Consider the following 2,411-nt stretch of genomic DNA (forward strand, 5'->3'; position numbering starts at 1 on the left):
AACCATCTCTCTCCACGGACCACCCAGCTCTACCCACCCCTCTCCTCTCCACGGACCACCCAGAACTAACCACCCTCTCCCTCCCCAGACCACCCAGAACTAACCCTCTCCTCTCTACAGACCACCCAGCTCTACCCCACCCCTCTCCTCTCCACGGACCACCCAGAACTAACCACCCCTCTCCTCTCCCCAGACCACCCAGAACTAACCACCACACTCCTCTCCCCAGACCACCCAGCTCTAACCACCCCTCTGTTCTTATCTCTGCAGATATACGTTTGACCCTCACCTGATGTTCAGTAACAGGAGCCACCGGCGCAACAGGCTGAGACGGGCCTGAGGAGAGGAGGGCTGTCTGAGCCCGTGCTGCTGTTCCCTAGTGTCTGAGACCTCAGCCCTGTAGGGGTTGGAGGGGGACCTTCTGTAAACTCCACACTACAGCACTTTTAACAGTCTGGACACAACATGTCTACCCTGTGTTTGGACACAGTATCACCCATTGATTGGTTATTTTAAGACACTGTTTGACTGATTTTAATTTTACATGTTGTGTTTGTTAATTACGTGAGAGGAAAATCAATGACCTCAAATCAGCTGTTTTTCAAATAATTAACAAGTCTTGACCTGCTACAGTAGGACTAGAAACCATTCTGGTTGTTCCTCTTTCTCTCAGTAGGACTAGAAACCATTCCTGTTGTTCCTCTTTCTCCCAGTAGGACTAGAAACCATTCTGGTTATTCCTCTTTCTCTCAGTAGGACTAGAAACCATTCCTGTTGTTCCTCTTTCTCCCAGTAGGACTAGAAACCATTCTGGTTGTTCCTCTTTCTCTCAGTAGGACTAGAAACCATTCTGGTTGTTCCTCTTTCTCTCAGTAGGACTAGAAACCATTCTGGTTATTCCTCTTTCTCTCAGTAGGACTAGAAACCATTCCTATTGTTCATCTTTCTCCCAGTAGGACTAGAAACCATTCCTATTGTTCATCTTTCTCCCAGTAGGACTAGAAACCATTCCTATTGTTCATCTTTCTCCCAGTAGGACTAGAAACCATTCCTGTTGTTCCTCTTTCTCCCAGTAGGACTAGAAACCATACCTGTTGTTCCTCTTTCTCTCAGTAGGACTAGAAACCATTCTGGTTATTCCTCTTTCTCTCAGTAGGACTAGAAACCATTCTGGTTATTCCTCTTTCTCTCAGTAGGACTAGAAACCATTCCTATTGTTCATCTTTCTCCCAGTAGGACTAGAAACCATTCCTATTGTTCATCTTTCTCCCAGTAGGACTAGAAACCATTCCTATTGTTCATCTTTCTCCCAGTAGGACTAGAAACCATTCCTATTGTTCATCTTTCTCCCAGTAGGACTAGAAACCATTCCTGTTGTTCATCTTTCTCCCAGTAGGACTAGAAACCATTCCTATTGTTCATCTTTCTCCCAGTAGGACCAGAAACCATTCCTGTTGTTCCTCTTTCTCCCAGTAGGACTAGAAACCATTCCTGTTGTTCATCTTTCTCCCAGTAGGACTAGAAACCATTCCTGTTGTTCATCTTTCTCCCAGTAGGACTAGAAACCATTCCTGTTGTTCATCTTTCTCCCAGTAGGACTAGAAACCATTCCTGTTGTTCCTCTTTCTCCCAGTAGGACTAGAAACCATTCCTGTTGTTCATCTTTCTCCCAGTAGGACTAGAAACCATTCCTGTTGTTCATCTTTCTCCCAGTAGGACTAGAAACCATTCCTGTTGTTCCTCTTTCTCCCAGTAGGACTAGAAACCATTCCTATTGTTCATCTTTCTCCCAGTAGGACTAGAAACCATACCTGTTGTTTCTCTTTCTCCCAGTAGGACTAGAAACCATTCCTGTTGTTCATCTTTCTCCCAGTAGGACTAGAAACCATTCCTGTTGTTTCTCTTTCTCCCAGTAGGACTAGAAACCATTCCTATTGTTCATCTTTCTCCCAGTAGGACTAGAAACCATTCTGGTTGTTCCTCTTTCTCCCAGTAGGACTAGAAACCATTCTGGTTGTTCCTCTTTCTTCCAGTAGGACTAGAAACCATTCTGGTTGTTCCTCTTTCTCCCAGTAGGACCAGAAACAGGTCATTTTGGAGTCACTTTTATTGTAAATAAGAATAGAATATGTTTCTGAACGCTTCTACATTAATGTGGATGCTACCATGGTTACGGATAATCCTGAATTAATCCACTTTTAATGTAGAAGTGCTCAGAAACATGTTCCATTCTTATTTAAAAAGGTAAAAGTGACTCCAAATGACCATTATTTGTATTGGGCACAAAATGATCTGATCTACAACCAAAACAAACAGCCAATGCATCCACGTTTATAGAGTCCCAGCTGGATGTCGTCATTGTGTTCTAAGAATCTGGGACAATGTGGAACAGTGGAGGGGAGGAGTCTAGT

General features: G+C 44.0%; 1 long non-coding RNA gene across 3 annotated transcripts; it reads right to left on the reverse strand.

The window, feature by feature from the left end:
- Positions 1 to 420: 420 nt before the first annotated feature.
- Positions 421 to 2,005, reverse strand: LOC127922855 (uncharacterized). 3 transcript variants are annotated; one of them, XR_008112658.1, is made up of 3 exons: positions 1,812 to 2,005; positions 1,092 to 1,771; positions 421 to 771 (listed from the first exon to the last, which is right to left on the reverse strand). It is a non-coding gene; the product is annotated as an uncharacterized LOC127922855 (long non-coding RNA). The 3 variants fall into 3 exon arrangements; XR_008112660.1 differs by lacking the exon at positions 421 to 771 and adding an exon at positions 805 to 1,011; XR_008112659.1 differs by lacking the exon at positions 421 to 771 and adding an exon at positions 805 to 1,051.
- Positions 2,006 to 2,411: the final 406 nt, after the last annotated feature.

Source organism: Oncorhynchus keta, unplaced genomic scaffold (genome assembly GCF_023373465.1).
Source record: "Oncorhynchus keta strain PuntledgeMale-10-30-2019 unplaced genomic scaffold, Oket_V2 Un_contig_27425_pilon_pilon, whole genome shotgun sequence".
NCBI lineage: Eukaryota > Metazoa > Chordata > Actinopteri > Salmoniformes > Salmonidae > Oncorhynchus > Oncorhynchus keta.